This window comes from Microtus oregoni, unplaced genomic scaffold (genome assembly GCF_018167655.1).
Source record: "Microtus oregoni isolate MIOR12 unplaced genomic scaffold, Mior012 000024F_ref0000369, whole genome shotgun sequence".
Lineage (NCBI taxonomy): Eukaryota > Metazoa > Chordata > Mammalia > Rodentia > Cricetidae > Microtus > Microtus oregoni.
Genome location: NW_024543083.1, coordinates 24,936,545 through 24,957,624, shown reverse-complemented (window position 1 = coordinate 24,957,624; position 21,080 = coordinate 24,936,545). Strand labels below are relative to the sequence as shown.

The following is a 21,080-nucleotide window of genomic DNA, read 5'->3' as shown; positions in this document are numbered from 1 at the left end:
TTTTTTTTTTCCTCCCATTTTTGTCATTTACCCACTTAATCACCTTAGCCAGAACCCCTTGCTCTAAAAGGCTACAAGAAAGCCTCATGTTCAAAGGGAAACTTAGCAACCTTATCTTCCACTTCCTCTTAAAGGGACTGTGGGTGAAATCACTGAAAGACCTTTACAACCCATCATAGAACAGGTCTTGAATTGACTTAATGAGGATGGGAAGGCGGGAGCCAAAGGAGGTTAACTACATGGGAATTTATAGATGTTTGGGTGTCCAGAGTCCATGTAAATAATGTATTACCTCACTGTAAATATTAACTCTGCTCGAGCTGAGATCTTTAAGTACAAATTAGCAGGGATTCCAGGGAGGAGAGGGCTGCCCTGCGCTTAATAATCTTAACCCCAGGTGCTCAGGATCCTGTGGAGCAGTCCTGGAGCGGATAGTCCTTAAGCTGCAGGTCTCCTGTGATGAACTCTTTGTAAAATAAAATGGGAAGTGAGTCTCTCTACAAAACAAACAAACAAATATTAATGATGAAAAAATGGAAACAGGCAATAAATCCTTTCAGAATAATTACAATAATTAGCTTGCAAACTCCAGGCTATTAAACATCCAGGAGGTAATTTTTTTTTTTTTTAAGTAATAAAAGCAGAACCTTTGACCTCAAAGGAGGTTCAGCTTGTCCAGGGACTCATCAGTTCAGTTTCCAATATGATTGCCAAACCTACTTAGCGGCTCTCCACAAAACCTACCGTGGATATATGCCTGTGCACAACCTCTATGCTTCCACCTCATCCCTGCACTTCTTACCCCTTCTTGGGCTCCTAGTTCTGCACTCTCCTAGTGGAGATGTTTTCTATGCTTTATTTTTCTTTCTTCTTTTCCTCCTTCAAACGCTGTTTTTTATCCTTCTTTTATTTTTTTGGTTTGAAAATTCTTATTAACATTAGGTGTTGGGATTTTTTTTCAATTTTTTAAAAATAAAATTATTTACTCATTTTACATCTTGGCTGCAGTTTTCCCTCCCTCCTCTCCTCCCAGTCCCTTCCCCTACCCCTCAAAATCCACTCCTCCTCTGTTTCTGTTTAGGAAAGGGCAGGTCTACCATGAGTGTTAACAAATCATGGCATGTTTCTGTTTAGGATAGACCGAGAAACACAAACATGGTATGTACTCACTCAAAGGGGATATTAGCTGTAAAGTAAAGGATAACCGTGCGACAATCCACAGCCCCAGAGAGAGTAAGTAATAAGGAGAGCTCGTGGAGGCACGCCCAGATCTCCCTGGGAAGGGGAAACAGAGATTTCGCGAGTGGACTGAGGGCAGGTGGGGGTGGGCACAGGAGTGACCAGGCTGGGTGGGGAGAGAGAGACGACTGCAAAGGGGTGCATTTTGGGGTCAGGTGAAAACCTGGCTCAGGGGAATCTCCCAGGAATCTACAAGAAAAAACCCCTCCCCTTAGACTCCTAACAATAGCAGGTATGTAGCCTGAACTGGCAGTCTCCTGTGACCAGATTGGTGCCTAGCCCAATTGTCATCAGAGAGGCTTCATCCAGCAACTGATGGAAACAGGTGCAGACCCACGGCCAAACATTAGATGGAGTTCAGGGAGTCCTGCAGAAGAGGGGGAGAAAAGGTGGTAGGGGCCAGAGGAGTTAAGGACATCACAAGAAAACTCACAAACCTGAGGTCATAGTGGGTCGCAGAGACTGAACCAACAACCAGGAGCCTGCATGGGAGTGACCTAGGCTCTCTGAGTGTATAGTTGTGTAACTTGGTCCTCTAGGGACTCCTAACAGCGGAACAGGGGCTTCCTCCTACTCTTTTGCTGGTTCTTGGGACCCTGCTCCTCATACTGGGTTGCGTTGCCCAGCCTTAATACGTGGGAAGTGCTTAGGCTTACTGCAACTTGATATGCCATGTTCTGTTGATACTCAAACACTGTTTTACGAGAATCAACTATTGGTCTGTCTTTCCTCGCCATCTTAATACCCCCACCTTTGAAATCACCCCCCTTTCCACTCCCTCTTTGCCACCTAGTGACTTCCATCAATGTCACCCGTCTCACCTCCACCCACACCAGTCATTCAGCTGCTTCCTCCCTTCTCTGCTGGGTCGCACCCCAGTCTGCCAGGTTGGGACCCTCTGTGACCTTTGTGGCCAATTCTATGGGCTGTGGTGATGAGTATCCCTGGCTCTGGTACTGTCTGGGTGGTTTTTGCAGTTTGGACTTCCGTTGCTTTGTTCTTAGATGAGAGCATTTGGAAGACCAAATGAGATAGGTTATGAGCTGTCCAGTATGTACCAGGCATTTAATTTGCACTTGGTAAATAAGATTAAATATTAAATGTACGTGGTGCGTAGAAGGCTCCCAGGAGGCCTGAGTTCTTAGAGAAGGTTCTTAATTCTCTATTCCACTTCCCATGAGGCTTCTTCTCATCTGGAATTGGAATTCTCCATTCCCATTCCACACTCACTCCATCCCGGGCTTCACAGATTTGTCTAGGGACTAAGTAACAGACATAGTACTAAAGGAAGCTAGTACTGAAGTTAGCCAGACTTGGACACACAATGTGGATGAGTATATGAAGGGGCCAAGCCTAGTTCTGTAGCAAGCTTTCTTTTGGGCCACCAGCCAGCTCCCAAATACAAAGACCCCCTAACCCTAGACCTCTTATTAGTTCTGAATGCTTGGCCTTAGCTTATACTCATTTCTGGCTAGCTTTTTGTCTTTAACTTAAATTAACCTATTTCTCTTCATCTACATTTTGCCTTGAGGCTTTTTACCTTTCTTTCTGTAAGTCCTATTCTGTCTGTTGGTTGGCAGCTGCCTGGCTCATCCCCGAGTCTCCTCTCTTCTTCTTCTCCTCATTCTTCTTCCTCTCATTCTTCTGAAGCCTAGATCTCTCCTCCTACTTACTCTCTCTGCCTGCCAGCCCCACCTATCCTTTCTCCTGCCTAGCTGTTGGCTGTTCAGCTATTTAGTAGAACAATCAGGTGCCTTAGGCAGGCAAGGTAAAACAGATACAACACATCTTTACATAATTAAGCAAATACAGCATAAATAAATGTAGCACATCTTTACATGGTTAACAAAGGTAGAAGAAACAAATGTAACAATCTTTACATGATTAGCAAGATAGCAGAAACAAATGTAACAATCTTCACATGGTTAACAAAGGCAGCAAAAACAAATGTAACAATCTTTACATAGTTAACAAAGGCAGCAGAAACGAATGTAACAAATTTACACAGTTAATATTCCACGACATAGTTATCTAACTGTTCTAAAGCTACATTGTAGGGACTCAGAACTTAAGAGCCCTTTGCTTAGTTCCTTTCCCAGGACCCACATAGGGTCACAACCAGGTGTAACTCCAGCTGGAGGCGTGAGAGCATGCCTCTGGCCTCCAAAGCAGGTGTACTTAACACACACACATACTTACCTAAAATTGAAGGCCTCTTTAAAACATTGTAAATACATTTTGTGAGTTTATAAAAAGTTCTACTTTTTTAATGACAAAAAATAATACCATTATTAATTGGTATATAATTTACTAAGGCAGATATTAGCCACTGGCCAACTGACCAACCCTTCTCTCCCTCTCCCCCTCCCTCTTTCTCTCCTCTCTCTCCCTCCTCTCTCCCGCCCTTCTTTCTTCCTTTCCCTTTTCTCATTTGGAAACCTAGTTGTTTTCTAAGTCTCCCCTATGGGGAGAGACAGTCATCCTATGAGGAATGCCTCTCTTGTCAAAGGTTTCAGCTTCTACCTGCTGAGGCTGGAGCACCACCACTCTGTGTTGCCATGTAAGAAGCCCTGGGCATGCTCAGGGGTGTTTGTCTATGCCCTGCCAGCTCATACAGGACCAATGCTGGGGCTGCTGCTGTACCACCAGGGACTGTGCCTCCTCTTACTGGTGCTCAGGATACAATTGCTTCTTACAAGTGATATCACCTGAGTTCTCATGGTTCCAAACGGAGCAATAAACTCTGCCAAAGGGAAGCATATTTTGTATTATGGCTTCAGCCCAAGTATTTCATCACAAGTATTACAATACAGACTTTGGATTTTTTTTTTTTTACTCTGAATCTTTTTTCTGTCTTTGAAAACATACATGAAGAGACTGGGTAGGACACAGGCTGGAGTAAAAGCCTCCACCACACTTCCCGACACCCAGAATCTTTGAACCCAGCTTCTTCTTTCTCTGGGGACTGCACAGCTCCGCCCAGTTGCCATGCCTGGTCTCCAGTCTCCACCCAAGCATGGAGACTTCCTGGCAAGTTCCTCCGCCCCTAACAAACACATCTCTGCTAGTCCCAGCCTGCTCGTGTATTGTGAACAACAGAAAACTAGCTCAGGTGGGGGCTCCAGTAAATGCTCCTACAGATAAGTCATTTGGAAATGTATTACAATGTATTTCAAACCTGGCAACGGTGTGGCCATGATTCCTGGAGGCATAAACATGCACTCATTAAGGATTTAAAATAAGTCAGAAGGTCACTTAAAAGACAATTGATTGAAAGTATTCTGTGCTTTACCAGTTTTCCCCCACCCCTTCTCCAGAGCTCTCACGCCTTAGCTCAAGTTGCTATATAACTCAATCCCATTGCCTTTGCCTCCCGAGTGCTGGGATTACGGACTTAAGCCACCGCACTTGGCATTCATTCATGCTTTTAACAAATCTGAGGAGAAAGCCTCAAAAACCTTCATTGGGAGAGAAGGATCTGTGGACCATGATCTAGAAACCCCCATTCGACAGTACTCAGTTGCCAGGTACTTCACCAGCAGAATGGAGACAAAGACCGAGAGGCATAGTCTGCTCCCCAGGGAAACGGCTGACACAAATCACCATGGAAAGCCAACAGGAAGTCATTCTGCCTTGTCGAAAGTTTCTTGGAATCTTCCGCATTCCGCCACCACACAGAAGTAGCTTGAATGAAGCTGGAGGGAATCCCATAAGCAGATCAGGAAAGCTCGCAGCTAATAGCGCTTGACCCATGAGCCTCGCGGCTTGAGTCCGACACCCCAGCACACCCCAAATTTATACAAGAGGAGAGAACTGACTCGGGCAACTTGTCCTCTGGCTTCCAAATGCATTCCGTGGCACAAACGCACACCTGCGCACACCCAGGGATAATAAATAATGTTGAGATGGTGTTGTTGCTGTTCTAAAGAACCCCATATGATACATCAGGAAAACAGGCTCTGGACACCCAATGCCACATGAAATGCCTACCCTTTTAAAGGCAAATGTGCATGTTCAGGAGGTTCAAAGTATTGTTCTTCGAGTCAGCCAATCACTCAGCTAATCATCAATGGTTTCTATCTTGTTGCTGTCTTGTTTGGTTTGGCTTTTTGAGACAGGATATCACTCTGTGGTCCTCACTGGCCTACAGCTGGCCACACAGCTTGACTGTGTGAGTCAAGCTGGCATCTTGAGGCTCTGCGCTCCTAAACACTAGGATTCTAAGGATGCCCAATTGTGCCCATTTTTCTGTTTTGTTTTGTTTGGTGTGACAAAGTCTTACTATGTCACTAGTAACACTATACACCAGGTTGGTCTTGAACCTAAACAGCTCTGCCTCTGCCCTTCCAAACTCATCCTATAGCCAACACATGAGCTATCCTTAAATATTTACAATTTAGTGTTAGGTACTGGAGGACCAGAGTCAGCACAGGACACACCAAGACCCAGGTCTCAGCACAAAGGTTTGTCCCAGAGGGACAAAGGGCATGGATAACAAACAAAGACAGGAGATGGAGGATAAGAGAGAAGAGGAAAGGAACAAGGGAGAGGGGCAAGGGCTGCCTCTGGATAGAGAGGTGCAGATGTGGCCGACAGGCAAAGACAGTTTATAAAGGGAAAGGGGACACTCCATGTTAGGATGAATTGGTTTGTTTTGATTGGGCATGTTAATTAGCTGAGCCAAAGGGGGCTTTTGATGGCTGAACTTCAATACTTTGAGAGCTGGACCTTGGTGATCAGCCTCAGGAGGAGGAAATGGCCAAATAAGGGAGTAGACCTTGGTAGCTAGCTTTAAAAATGTAATCTAAAGGTTTAACAAGGAAAAGGGGATGGGGGAGGGCAAGACCTGCCAGAGCCACGTTTGTCATGCTCAGGCCTGCAAGATCACACTTGGTAGACACTAAGGATTCAGCCGTGAGTAAAAACAGCCCCTGTACTTATTTTAGGGGTTGGGACGAATGGGGGGGGAAAGGGTAAACTCTTAAGTTATAATATTGAAGTCGTTTTTATTTTGTTTTGCTATCCATACTTGTTTCAATTCCCTTTTAACACAGTCCCTGGCCAGGTCAACTCCATTACCACACGCAGAGTTCAGTGATCTAGGGACAGGGTGTAGATCAATAACAAATGCTTGCTTGTGTTAGGAATTTTTCCTAACACGAGCTCTTTGCCAATGCAAAAATCCCAGTCAAGCCAAATCACAACAAGCCAAATTAAGAAATATCCAGGTTTAATGGGACAGGGTGGGTGGAAGAAAGAGACCGTGTTTCTTCTCTGGGAGCTCATTTAAATACCCTGTGGGAGTGATCCTGACACCTACCCCAGGGAGGGGTCAGGACCTGGCATGCTGGGATTTGGAGTCCAGACCAATACAACTCCCAGGCCTGGGGGCTGGGATGGATGCAAGGGGCTGGGGGCCACACTCCCAACTTAATAGTCTGTAATACCTGATGCCCTGGGTTCAATACTCAGTATTGCCTTACCACACGAATGGAGCTAACCAATTGGCTAAAGGATAAGTGTAATGGTCTGTCCTGTCCCTTTAAGAGACAAGCGAGTCCACTTCCGCCATCCACCTCTGAGGCAGGCAGATCTTCCTTCTTCTTCCAGCCTGAGCTCTCTCCCTTTCTGTCTCTCTTCCAAAGAGGTAGCTGCTGCCGTGGCTCCTCTCCTCTCCCACCTTCTCTCTCTCTCTCTCTCTCTCTCTCTCTCTCTCTCTCTCTCTCCCCTCATCCCTCTTCTCCCTCCCTCTCCCCTTCCCTTCCATCACCCACTAAATAAATATCCAACCTCACTCTGCATGGCATGCCTATCCATCTAGGTCTCTCACCAGTCATATGGCTCCCTGCATAGGATCCACTGGCCCTTGCAGCTCATGAGTCACGGCGGTGGGGGGGGGGAGCGGCAGGGGGCTAGGGGCTCTCTGCCTGGGACTGGCTGCCTTCATGGCCCTCCGTGGTGTTGGGACCTGCCACAGCCACTCGGAGAACAGCACCATTTTATTTTTACCGTAACAACAAGCATGCCCAAGGGATCTGCTTCTCTCCATCCTGCCAGCAGTCAGAAGGATCCAATGACCTAGGGAGGGATAAGAAGCTTGTGTCCCCAACCAGGCTACAGTGCTGTTCAAGATTTCTAAAGACTCTGTAGAGGTCAGGACACTTTCTAATGGCTTCTCCTTCCCATGTGTGCCTCTGCGGCCCCTCACAGCAACGCCACCTCACTCCACAATGCCAGATGTAAGCCGTGCTGTGTGCCCAGTATCTCTGGTACTAATCCCTATGCTTGCCTAGTGTAGATTGAATAATGCCTGTGATCCAGGCAGATATTCTGACTAGAGAGTATGCCGTCTCTTTTTCCTACAAGTACTCAAGCAAACCTGCTGGTTTCTTGGCACACTCTTGGATGATATTCAGAATAAACTCAGAGGACCTCTTTCTGACTTCAGGGGTAAGAGGAGAGAGACAGCCCTCTGCAGTGGGCCCCCCTGTGTCCCACCTGTATGGTGTCACACTGGCCTTGACACATCTCTCTGCAAGAACTGGCCTGTTGCACACGCTCGCATACTAAGGTGCCCAGGGGCATCACCCAAAATAGTGTGGCCTTTCACGGGTCCGTGGCTGCCTTTGATAGGTCCCTAAAAGTGGCCTCCAGCAAAGTCATTAAAATCGGTCTGGAGACTTCCTCTTGGGTCTGTCGTCACTCCTCAAAAGAGGCACTGCCAAAATGTATTGATCCAAATCCTGCTCTCCAAAATTTATTGATCCAAATCCTGTGTACCTGGGAAGGAAGAAGAAAATACAGCTTGCAATTTGTGATCTAACACCCCTGGCTAATTAAAAAGGGGGATCAATCACCATTCACACTGGCGGGGAACAAACAGGAGTGGTCAACGAGCCCCGAGCTCAGTTGGGGTTGGGTTTTTGTAGTAGCAAAGGTGGGGGTGAGCGATTTCCAAGGTTCAGGACACCTGACTGACTGACATTTGTCTAGGGGTGTCCTGGTGAAAAGCGATGGGTGTGTGCTGGCAGGTGATCCTATCTACAATGGTTGGAACATTAGGAATTTCCTTTGTATGTTGTCTGTTCCTGGGTGGTGCCTGGGTAATCTCAGTTTGTCTTTCTCGGAGCCAGGGTAAACTATTAAGACTCAGGCCTCTATTCAGCTTGTCAAGCCTGGGTCCTACGTTGTCCACATTTTCAGGAGTAACAAGAACTTCAAGGACCTTGAAAAGGATCCTGAAGAGGGACATGCCACACTGTCCCCGACCTCGTTGCTAGCTCAGAATCATTCCACCTCTTGCCGCGTCCCCTCCCTAACTCTGGGTGCCCGATTCTGGGGCCTGGCCTGACCTGCCCTTGTTCCTCAGCTTATTCATGAAGTTTTCCATTCCTTAAAAATCTAACTGTGCTGCCAGTAGCCCGAGTCCCTAGCAGAAGCCCAAGGGAACTTCTCAGCCGCCCCCACAGCTGCTCAGCGACCTGAACAGACCCCAGCGCCTGAGATGGTAGGACAAGTAATTAACCCCAACATTGAATGAATCCGTCTCTCCAAAGGCAACAGAGGCAAAGAGCCAAGAGGATGTAGCTGTAGCCGTTGTTGGTTGTTTGGATCTGACGGGAAGTAGTTTGCCCTTTCGTCAACAGCGATGAATGCTTTTTGAGTGTGTAGCGGTATCACGGTTTTGGATTATGCACACCTCCGGCTTTTCACAAGGTAGAGGATATAAAATCTCTAGCTTCGGTGAGCGAGACATGACAGTTAATTAGGAAATGTTTATGGAGTTTTTCTTTAGCCTCAGCATTTTACTAGAAGCTTGTAGCTCACAACTCAGGAGCCCAGCATTGCTATGGAGGAGAGAGCATGTGTCTACAACCCGCGCCCCCCCCCTCCTCCCGACACACACCCTGCCCCCAGACACTCCCTGTTCCCTTAGCATAATTAGAAGTTTCCAACCAGGAACAGTAACCGCCCTCCGAGGAGGGTTTGAAAATGTTGGAGTGCGTTTGCTGTTTGCACTTGGCTGGTACCAAACCAGCATTTATTGGGTGGCACACTGGAATGCTAATGCCTGACAGAGTGCCAGTCAGCCCTTCACAGCCCAGAATGTTCTTTCTCACTCAGAATGCCAATAAAATTCAGTTGATAGCCGACAGGAGAAAAGCTATAAAAGTCCTCAGAGTCTCCAGGATTCCTCCCTCCAAGACCCTCCTCTCTTGCGGGGAATCCTTTTTTGGAGGGTGGGTGACTTGTGGAGAAAACAAGAGCAATGTTAATGCAAATAATCTGGAAGCCCCAGAATCCCTGGCATTAAGGTTTACGTGTTAGTGGTCTGTTTTGCTAAATACAAAAGGATCAGGCCGTTCATGGGTCTCATTAAATGAACCATTTGTGGAAGGATTTAAGCAATATTGTAAATTTAGCATGTTATTTGGCACATGTTTTTAACTCAGTGATCACAACATCCCAATCATTCCCCAGGATTAAGGTGTGCACCCTTAATCCCAACACTCTGGGTGGAAATTCAAAGCCATCCTGGTCTATAGAGAGGGTTCCAGGACAACAAGTGCCATACAGAGAAACACTGTCTCGAAAAACAAAATAAAACAACAGAAGGAGGAGAAGAAGAAGAAAAAGAAAGAAGGAAAGAAAGAAGGAAGGAAAGGAAGAAAGGAAGGAAGGAAGGAAGGAAGGAAGACCATGAAGAATCAAAAGGACTTGGGTGGGCCTGCATAGTTCCCAACGTTGCCTGCCTGAAGCATCCCCCATGTACTGAATCATGCCCCAGTTCCTGTAACCCCGTAGGCTGCCATCCAGAAGCCAATGAAGACAGCCTGAAAATGGGGGAGGGGAGCAGGGAGATGGAATAAACTGGCCAAGGGGTAGGAGCAGGAGAAAAGAAAATAACACCCAGTAGCGACCGAGTGTGCGTGAGCTAGTGTCCCATTGCAAGGCAGAGCAGGGCGTTTGGAGAAACAAATCAAGACTGAGCCTTTTGGAGCAATGCTTTCCCAGACCTGAACAGTGACCTCGGGGAGTCTCAACTGGCTCCAAGGAAGGCCGAGGAGAACTTGAGGGCTCCCTGAAGGAATGCGAGCCAAGTTTTCATTCACTCACCAAGAAGATTAAGCCGGTTTCAAGAAGCAAAAAGTCAACGTTGATGCAGAACGGCTCGGGAGCTTCCATGTCAGTTTCTGGGCAGGAGGAAGCTGGCAGATTGCAATCTGAGCACACTGTGGTCTGCAGTGGAAGAAATGAGGAGCTGAGAAGGCTCATGAAATGGGATCTTGGAGATGCCCAAGTGAGTTGGTGATATAGAGAGGAGATGTCTCAATGCGGGTCCTACCTGCGATAAGACCCTAGACAAGGGCCTTGATCTTTCTGTGCGTCAACCTCCGCATCTTTACTTCTCTTTTAACCTCCTCAATTTTAAATGTAGATATTTACCATGTGCACCAAAAAAGGTAAGAAATGATGAATAGAAATCCCAAAGTCAATGGTCAACAGATAATACAAATTATTAGGTGATGCCACCTCCCCAGGACACACTCCATAATAGCTTCTTCTAATCTAAATTAAAATTTAATTACTTTGTGTTCTTCTCAAACATGTGGCCCTTACGTGAGTCTTCCCATTACCATAAGCTGCTTTGTCACACGACGTCATAGTTTTGCAGTGACAAGAGACAGAAAACTCATTCAAGCTGCTTTGAACAAAAGGTGGGAGGTTTCTCACACATTCAAACTGAACAAAATACAAAAGTGGATATGGCTGGCTTTAGCAATATGGCTGTACTGTGGTTTAAACAATACCATCAGAGCTGGTTTCCACACCTTCCGTCCTCTGGCCTCTTTTTAAAGAAATAACCCCACTCATGGCAGCCTGTGGCTCCAGCAACCAGACCCTCAGACTCAAGTCCTAAACAAGGCCCAGGACATATTCTGAGCACAGTGAGCCATCTTCCCAAACAATCACTGTGTGTGGAGATCTGGTACTCTGATTGGCCTGGGTCTCTCGTCACACCCCTGACCTGGAAGAAGAGCACTCCCTGAAGTACAAACAGGAATTGTGAAGTGAATGGAGGCCAGCAGATGTAAAGATCCGCACTGTATATGCTACCCCTCCTTAATCACTTTCCGGCTGTCACTCAGCAGACTGTTTCGGTGTCCCAGGGATAACGTTCAGGTATTTCCTACTCAAGTCTTTGTGAGTCGTTTCCCTTCATCTCATCACATAGCATTTTATCCTCTCTTGCCACCATAAGAAGGGTGAACAATCAGGTATTGTGAGAGCCACATGTAAGTTCACTATCAGATCTTTACTACAGTATATCACATAACTTTACCCACACTATACAGTATATATCATTGTGGCTAATCTCTCATTGAGACTAGTATATACATTTGACTTTATCATGGGTAAGTATTATAGGAAACTATGGATTTATGGCTTGGTATTGCTGTGATTTCATATATGCACTGACGGTCTTAGAACATCTCCCTTTAGATAGAGGGTGGCCCCTATACATCAGCGTAAACCGTATCAAACCAGGGTCAACTTTAAACCCTGATGTAGAAAAACGAGCCCCATTGAGTGGTTGCCGCTCTAACCAGTCACCGAAGCAGCATTCCGGATATTCTGTTTGCGATGTTCAGCACTGTTTTTTACGTCCTTTTTACAGCCCTCCTTTCTGCAAGGAGGCAGTAGCATTTCAGAGCAAACATCACTGCCAGGTACAGACCCTGCCATTTCTACTTTCCAAGGGACCCTTTCTGTACACAGTCCCAGACAATAGCAGCCTTCTTTGTGGCAGCCATGGGAGAGGCTCAGAGCTTCAGGGAGAAAGTAAGTATCGTTGCTCCCTTGCTCTTCCCTGCACTGCGGCTTCTAAATAGCATTCTTCCCTTCTGTGTTTTCACGTCATCACTTCTGCTCAGGGGTATTATCTTATTTTTAACAATATTAAATCTCATCATGTCTGCTTGTCTTCCTTTCTGGATCTGCCAAATCAGACTACTACTTAATCCTTATCCATCCTCTCTCTCTCTCTCTCTCTCTCTCTCTCTCTCTCTCTCTCTTCTTTCCTCCCTCCCGCTCTCCTTTTCTTCTCTCTCTCCCAAAGAGATTAAAATATTCTCTTCTGGCATTTTGACCCTATGAGCCAATGATATTCAAAGAACAGCAGGTACCAAAAGGTCACTTTGAACTTTGTGTGCTTTTTATTGGGAGCAAAAGGTGAGACTCTCCTATCAAAGCTCTCCCAAGCTGGGGTGATGGCCCATCCTCACCCGCAAAGATGAGAAGTCAAAAGCAAAAGAATTCTGCAACCTTGGCCAGGCGAGCTGATCTTTCCAGCCTCTGCACACGGTGTAGTTGCTGCCTTAACTAATTATTCTTTATCAATACAGTGTAGAAATTATGGCTCAGGCCACAATCCACAAAGACACTGTCCCCAAAACAGCAATGTCAAAGGCCGAAATTATAAGCAAGCTGGGCATGGTGGCACATTCCTCTAATCCCAGATCTCCAGAGGCAGGTGGGTCTCTGTGAGTTCAAGGTCAGCCTGGTCTATGTAATGAGTTCAAGTTCTGCCAGAGTTACATAACAGAGAAAACTTGTCTCCAAAAAAAAAAGAAGAAGAAGAAGAAAATGCAAAAGAACAAAAGTTTTCAATTCCAAGATCCTGAACAGTCAAAAAAAAAAATCCCAAAACTAAATTTCTAGGGGGAAAAAAGAAATAAAATAATTTTTGTTTTGTATTTTTCAATTTTAAAGATTGAACTCAACTTTATATATACTAGGTAAGCCTTCTACCATTGGGCAACAAGGGCTCTTTGTTTTGTTTTTAATAATTTTTAAATTTTATCTTATAATATAATTACACCATTTTCCCCTTGCCTTTTTTCCCTCCAATCCTTCCCATATAACCCCCCCCCATTTTCTTTCAAATTCATGGCCTTCGTTTCTTTAATTGTTGTTACATATTCCTAAGCATATGAATACAGCCTTCTCTGTCCATAGAACCGTATGTATGCATGTATGTCTTCAGGGCTGGCCATTTGGTATTGGCTAATCTATTGGTGTCCTCTTCCCCAGGCTCATGGACCTTTAAACCGTCACTTGGGCTTGGTGAGCTGGCTCAGTGGCTGAAAGTGCTAAGCCTAGGCTGGTGACCCGAATTCCATCCTTGGGACACAAAGGTGGAGGAAACAGACTCTGCAAAGTGGGCTCCTGGCCACCACTCCTTTTTGTCATGAACTGTGCGTGCCCATGCACATAAACAAGCATAATATTTTTAATTAAAAATTTTAATTACATTTTTAATTTAAATTTTAATATTAGAATTAATTTTTTAAAAAATATCTTTTACAGAGGCTGGAGAGATGGTTCAGAGGTTAAGAGCACTGGTTGCTCTTCCAAAGGTCATGAATTCAATTCCCAGCAACCACATGGTGGCTCACAACTATCTGTAATGAGATCTGGTGCCCTCTTCTGGCATAGAGGTATATATGCAGAAGGAACATTGTATGTGTAATAAATAAATAATTTTTTAAAAAAATAAAAAGTCAAAATATCTTTTACAATTTTATCTTAGTTTTTGTGGTGTTTAGATTGAAATCCAGGCCCTCGCTCAGGCTAACCATACTGTCTACCACTAGGCTACATACCCAGCCCTACATTTTATTTTATTTTAAAGATTTTATTAGTTGCATTATTTTTAACTATGTACAGGTGTGTGTGCCTGCATGTGAGTATGTGTATGAGTACAGGTTCCCTTGGAGGCCCCTGGACATTAGATCCCCTGGAGCTGGAGTGATAGATGGTTGTAACACGGGTGCTGAGAGGCAAACTCATCCTCTAGAAGAACAGCAAATGCTCTTAACCACTGAGCCATTGCTCTAGTCCAGAGCTCTGCATTTTAAAAAGGAATTTGTTTGGGAAACAAAACTATAACAGAACACTTCATAGGCTGTTTTCTGTAATAAAATAGGCAACAATAATAACACGTATCTTAGCAACCACGAACACTGAGATATAATAACAACAGTTGGGTGAGCTCTGAGAAGGTGAACCATATTCACAGAGTAGCATGTGTGTCAAGAGGCTGGATATACACACACCACTATGCTGGGTATTGTGTGTGTGTGTGTCACGAGGCTGGATACACACACACACCACTATGTTGGGTATTGTGTGCATCCAACTTTGTGCCTGTAGTCACTTGAGATACGGTAACAGACAGCCTAAGCATTTTGAATACATCATCAAAAGACACCATTAGAATCACAATTTACCAGAGAGCTGAGACCTTGAGAAATTTTGTCTTCCACAAATGTAGAAAAAGGACATCGTTCTGGATTTGGATTTGTTTTTTTTTTAGGATATTTCAACATTTTTCATCAATTATTTCTGCATAATGCTTTCACACAGAGTCAACACGCTGTGATAATTCACTTGCCTGAAGTCAAATTTGCAAAATGTATAACAAGAATTACAATTCTCTCCTAGCCTTCACACCTCAAAGTAACTTTAAGCATAGGAAATAACACAAGGACGAGACGTGTAGTATGGAAAAACACTTTTTAAACAGCTAACAAAATCGTGGAAATGGAAAAAATGGGCGAGGGGAGCCAGAGAGGGCCAAAGAAATGTAATCTTTTGAAAAAATAAAACCAATAATGATTTTTAAAAATACAAAAGTGTACTTTTAGTGCTAGATTATAGATCACATAGAGGGAATCTATTGAGAGCTGACCAAACTCATAATCTCAAAGATATTTTAAACTTAAAGTCAAGATAGTTGCTCTTTTGTTTTAGGGGATTGGTGTCTGGAGAGACTACGTTGGCATTCATTTCCACTCATGAAGTTCTTCTACGATCTGATAATTGTGGGTCTCCCATCTTGTCTGTGTATAGAACCTTCTTCAAGATGCACACACGTAAAACCACAGATTTGATGCAAACCACACAGCTGTGGAAGAGCAGCTCTGCTGTCTGTTCCCTCGGCCACTGCAAGCCTTGACATCTGCCAGTGTTCGCACTGCCTTCTAAACAGTTCATTCAAGCTGAATGCATTAACAGCTCCTAGGGTTTTTTACCAACTAGGGACATAGACAAGTGACATTTTGAACTAAACGTTTTTATTATTGTTGAAAGGTGTAGTTAATCCTTCTCCGGAATTTGGTTTTCTTCTCTTTATACAGCCTCTACACACAGAGATAGGCACAGAGAGACAGACAGACAGACAGACAGACAGACAGACACAGAGACACAGACACAGAAAGAGAGACAAAGGCCGGATATTGGTGACACATGCCTTTAATCCCAGCACTTGGGAGGCAGAGACACGTGGATCTCTGTGAATTCAAGGCCAGCCTGGTCTATGAAGTGAGTTCCAGGACAGCCAGGACTATATTGAGAGTCCCTGTCTTTAAAAAAAAAAAATCTGGGTAGTCATTGTGCACACCTTTAATCCCAGCACTCAGGAGGCAGAGGTAGGCAGATCTCTAAGTTTGAGTCCAACCTGGTCTACAGAGTGAGTTTCAGGATAGCCAGGGTACAGAGAGAAATCCTGTCTTGAATAGCCAAAAAGAAAGAGTGGGGGGATGGAGAAAGGAGGGGAAGAAGGAAGAGACAGAGATGACACACTGCATACACACAGAGAGACACACACATAAACACACACAGAGACATGTACACACTGCATACACACAGAGAGACACACACATAAACACACACAGAGACATGTACACACTGCATACACACAGAGAGACACACACATAAACACACACAGAGACATGTACACACTGCATACACACAGAGAAATACACAGCGAGACAGAGAGAACAGACAGACACATGCACAAAAAAGCTGGGGTTTTCAGAATTTGGGCTTTTACAGTTTCAACATTTGGGATTTTAATCTTTTATGATTGTGATTTGATTGGGAGGACTCTAGATTTTTTACAGAATTTGATCTTTCAGGATTTTAACATTTGAGATTATGGTATATTGTATCATAAATTTCATTATTATAATGGACAGTAATGAGCAGTCAACTATTTCTTTGGGTCTTTATTTCTTTACAAGAGTCCCCAAGTCATACACAAAAACACTGTCTTGAAAAAAACTCAGGGTTGTGTATGGTGGCAGTCACCTTTAATACCACCACTCCAGAGATAGAGGCAGGCAGATTTCTGAGTGCTGTAGAATATTATTTTGAGATGAATTACATTTGTTTATGCTATGGAACATTTGTTTTAATGATGCAAAGATGTATTGCATTCTCCTCTGTTACATTTGTTTACCTCTGTGAAGCTGTGATTCTTTCCCTGTCTAAAACACCTGATGGTCTAATAAAGAGCTGAGTGGCCAATAGCGAGGCGGGAGAAAGGATGGGGGGCGGGGTCATCCAGGCAGAGAGAAGAAATAGAAGGAGAAATCTGGGAGGAGAGAAAGAGAAGCAAGAAAAGAAGGAGAAGAGGACATGAGAGGCCAGTCACCCAGCAACACAGCAAGCCATGGAGCAAGAAGGAAAGAAAGGTATACAGAATAGAGACACATAAAAGCCCAGAGGCAAAAGATAGACGGGATAATTTAAGAAAAGCTGGTTAGAAATAAGCCAAGATGAGGCATACATAAGAAATAATGAGGCTCCGTGTGTATTGTTTATTTGGGAACTGGGTGGCAGGCCATCCAAAAAGCAGAAGAGTAAAAAAACCATCACCAGCAGCAGCAGCCTTCTCTACATAGTGAGTTCTAGGACAGCCAGGGCTTTGTATAGAGACCCTGTCTCAAACAAACAAATCAGAAGCTGACCGCAGTGGCATACACCTTTAACCCCGGCACTCTGGAGCCAGAGACGAGCAGATGTCTGTGACTTAGAGGCCAACCTGGTCTACGTGGTGAGCTCCAGGCCCACTAGTCGTGAGGAGAAGCAGTGATGGCTGCAGGTCCAGCTTTATTAAGGAGGGATTGGTCTCACATTTTGTCCCTTTGACCTCCACACCTGCACCTTGGCATAAGCACGTGTGCACGCTCATAAAATACATAAGTATTTTTAAGATTTGCAAAAGAAATAAGCCATACAGACCAAAACCATCTCCTTTATTTTGAGGACTAGACAAGTAACAAATGTTCGAGACAGAGAGTAAAACCCTGGTAGAAAAAATGACAAAGACTATGGGCAGACAAGTCACTGAAGAAAAATCTGTACAGTGAAGTGACCCACGTGTGTGCTGTTCTTCCTCAAGGGTGGTCTCAGACCTAGAAGCAGGGCCTGTACCGCTCACCCAGTACCCTCTAAGGGTCAAGCCTTCACTCTTGTTAGGCACATCGGACCTATCCGTCCCCAGCCCGTCACGCCATCCCTGCCACCTACTGAAGTCTCCGGAGTCAACGCCTGCTCTGGGATCCCGGTTCCTTCCTTTCAGTCCTGTACGATCTTAGGCAGAATGCTGAACCCTGCAGATTACCGTAGCCATCACGTTGGTGGGGACCAAATGAGCAAAGACAAAAAGTGCTTGGCACAGCACCCGAGACAGAGAAAGCCCAGAAGTGAGTTCTGAGGGGCTGCGGGACTAGACCAGGAAGAAGAGTCCACTCTTGGCCGGCGAGTGGGAGGGGAGCAACGTCTTTGTTTGAAACTGGCTCAGAGTCTTGAATCTACAACAGCTGTCTCTCCAAGTAACAGAACGTTCTTCTTGTCATCTCTCCTCAGAAATGACTCCGTATATGCCGTCCTGGGGAGAAACGCGAGCTAGTTGTTCCTCATTGCCTCTGCCTACATGCCTAGTCTGCTATGTCCCAAGGCACTGTGGGCATACCTACCGGCTGACTTTTCAACCCTATCTCTCGAAGGTTCACTAAGTTCAAATTAACCACCCCCCTCCAGCCCCGGCCTGGGAAGAGGGCCATGGAAAAAGACTGACAAAGGCCCTCTTGACTTCCCAAATACTGAATGAAAAGAGAGAGACAGAGAAATCTTATTAGCATTGCTCCCGCAATCTTGTTGAAAACCACACACACGGTTATTCTTCAGCTTCCTTGGGCATCCTCCCAGTAAAATGCTACAGCCCCAGATAGCATTTCACCGAGGCTGAGGCCTGTCTTGGAAGTGGCTCCAGACAGCAAACTACTGTTCTCTAAAGGTACGAGGGAGATCCGAGGTTTATCTTCAAAATAATCGGCCTGTATGAGATTTCAGGGTCTCTTGGATCCTTAGCTTGGGAGCAGGGCCATGAATAACTAATACAGGGAGCATCTTTGTTACACTTGTTTCTGTATAGAGTGCCTTGGGAAGAAGGAAGTATTACAGCGAGAATTTGAATGAAGAAGAACTCCAATGCTACCCTGGCTCATGAAACCAAGACCTATTCCAAGATGACAATAAAAATGCTGCTTTCTGCCATAAATATAGAATTCCCAAAACCATTGGGTAAGCCCAGATTCTTGTTCTCAAATACAGAGATTCTTTTGAACTCTAACTGCAGATTTATATGTAGGAATATTATAACTCATCTAACATCCATGTGTGCATATGTTAATAGACTTGTAAAGCATGAAAGAGATGTCATGGATAATAGATACAGCAGGGATTCATAGACATGCAGATTTCTAACTTCCTGTTGTAGAGGGGTGTACATGTGTGTGTGCATGCACATGTGTGTGTGTATGTATGCGTGTGTGCATGCATGCGCGTGTGTGTGCATGTGACAGGCAATCCTAGGTTATAAAAGGCAGGTAGCTAAGCAAACTCGAGGAAGTAGATCCCTCCACAGTCTCTGCTTCAGGCTCCTGCCTTGGCTTCCCTTGTTAATGGGCTACGTCTTAGGGTTTATCACTGTGAAGAGACCACAGCAACTCTTATAAAGGAAAACATGTCACTGGGGCTGGCTTATAGCTCAGAGGTTTAGTTTGTTATCACCATGGCAAGAAGTATGCGGCACACAAGCAGACATGGTGCTGGAGAGATAGCTAAGAGGTCTGCATCTTAGATGCAGATGGGATGGCAGGAGGGATGGAGGGGCACAGAACACTGGGCCTGGGGCTGGAGAGATGGCTCAAAGGTTAAGAGCATTGCCTGCTCGTCCAAAGGTCCTGAGTTCGATTCCCAGCAATCACATGTGGCTCACAACCTTCTGTAATGGGGTCTGGTGCCCTCTTCTGGCCTGCAGGCATACACACAGACAGAATATTGTATACATAATAAATAAATAAGAAAAAAAAAAGAACACTGGGCCTGGCTTGAGTAGTTAACACCTCAAAGCCCACCCCCTGTGACACACTTCCTCCAACAAGGCCACGCCTCCTAGTTATGCCACTCCCTATGAGCCCATAGGGGCCATTTTCATTCAAACCACCACAGGCTGTAACTCTTAAGATGAAATAAACCCTCTCCTCTCCATCGGTTGTCATCAACGGTTTATCACATCAATAAAAGCCAAACTAGGGCAGAGGGATTCTGACCTTCTCCGTCCGTCCACTCTTCTTTGATTTGTTCTTCTATGTTCCATTACTGAACAAAACTCCTGTTCGCCCTGTTACTAGGAGCTGCGTTACTGAAACTAACGAGCCAAACTGGCTGCAGAAACCCTAAGGTTTAGCTTGTCCTATGGGAGTCCTTAAGGAACTGTTTCCCATAAGTAGATGTAAGGGGTAGGATGAGTGAGGTGACAGCCACAGGAAGGACAGGAAGATTCTGGAGGTGAGAAAAATGAGATCCTGAGATCTGATACTGTGTTGGTCATGAAGATAAAACAATCAATTAAGATAAGAAGATAACATATTAAGATAATAAATGTGTGAACTTAGCGTCCATTGGGGAGTGGAACCAGCCAGTAACTTAGGAACTGTCGATGGAATAAACAAACACAACAGTAACAGGAAATACAGGCTCAGAGGAAGCCCCAAGAAGCAAAAGAGAGACCTTGTCTGAAGGTATAAACAGTTAAAAAAAAAAAAAGTTTAGCTACTAAACAGGAGTTTTAATTCTTTTCTGCATTTCTTTACCACACATGTGTGTGTCTGTATGTGTCTGTGTGTGTGTGTGTGTGTCTGTCTATTTATGTGTATGAGTGTGAGTGTGTGTGTCTGTGTATGTGTGTCTGTGGTGTGTGTCTGTCTGTCTGTGTGTATGCGTGTGAGTGTGTGTGTCTCTGTGTATGTGTGTCTGTGGTGTATGTGTGTCTGTGTATGTGTGTGTGTCTCTGTTTGCGTGTGTGTGTCTGTGTATGTGTGTCTGTGGTGTATGTGTGTGTGTGTGTCTGTGTATGTGTGTCTGTGTATGTGTGTCTGTGATGTATGTGTGTGTGTTTAAGTTTGTATCCAGGTAAATGAGTGGAGATAAAGGAGCTGGTTCTCTCCCACCATGTGAGTCCCAGGGACTGACCTCGGATCACCAGGCTTGGCAGCAGGCACCTTTATCAGCTAAACCACCTCTCTGGGTTTTGAAAGAAAAGTCTGTAAAGAGAGAGTGGGTGAAGCAACAGACTCTGGGCATTATGGGAAATGATATATACAATCTAATAAAAGATCCAAAGGATCTGTCCTTCCCCCGTTTCTCCTCGTCCCCAGTAAAGACCCAGGGAGTGGAACCGGAGAGGTAGATCCGGGGTTAAGCACTGTTCTTGTAGAGAACTTGAGTTTAGTATCGAGTTGTTCACAAACACCTGTAACTCCAGTTCCGGGGCTCGGACACCTCTGCACTCTGAGGGCTCCAGCGCTCACATGTGCACACCCCACACATATGCATAATTTAAAATAAAATAAACCTTTAAAAAAAAAGACATGGGACCAAATATAAGTGTTGAAATATAAGTGTGTCTGCTCGGAGATCTCGAC

General features: G+C 44.9%; 1 long non-coding RNA gene across 1 annotated transcript; it reads right to left on the bottom strand.

Annotated features, from left to right (window-relative positions):
- Window positions 1–3,688: 3,688 nt before the first annotated feature.
- Window positions 3,689–17,726, bottom strand: LOC121462404. The gene is made up of 3 exons (XR_005976313.1): window positions 17,620–17,726; window positions 10,357–10,479; window positions 3,689–4,934 (listed from the first exon to the last, which is right to left on the bottom strand). It is a non-coding gene; the product is annotated as an uncharacterized LOC121462404 (long non-coding RNA).
- Between the last annotated feature and the right edge of the window lie 3,354 nt (window positions 17,727–21,080).